Source organism: Fulmarus glacialis, unplaced genomic scaffold (genome assembly GCF_000690835.1).
Source record: "Fulmarus glacialis isolate BGI_N327 unplaced genomic scaffold, ASM69083v1 scaffold42548, whole genome shotgun sequence".
In the NCBI taxonomy this organism is placed as follows: domain Eukaryota; kingdom Metazoa; phylum Chordata; class Aves; order Procellariiformes; family Procellariidae; genus Fulmarus; species Fulmarus glacialis.
This window is the reverse complement of record NW_009228440.1, coordinates 1-262: the sequence shown is the minus strand read 5'-3', so window position 1 is coordinate 262 and position 262 is coordinate 1.

The following is a 262-nucleotide window of genomic DNA, read 5'->3' as shown; positions in this document are numbered from 1 at the left end:
ACAATTTAATCTTCCAGCCTAATCCGCGCCGTGAAGCACGGTCACTCCTTGCCTAGCTCCAGCAAGGGGCACTTGGCCGAGCAGTGAAACCTGCAGTGCTGGTGCGGGCTGAAGCCTTCACCAGAGGGTGCACGGCTGGTGCCAAGCTCCCTGCAGATGGGCTCTAGCCCAGCCCTCTACCTCCGGGGCAGAGGGAAGAGGGCCTGGGGGACAGCAAGTTGGGCTACGACCCACCTCCCTCCAGGGCCAGCGTGCCCCTGCG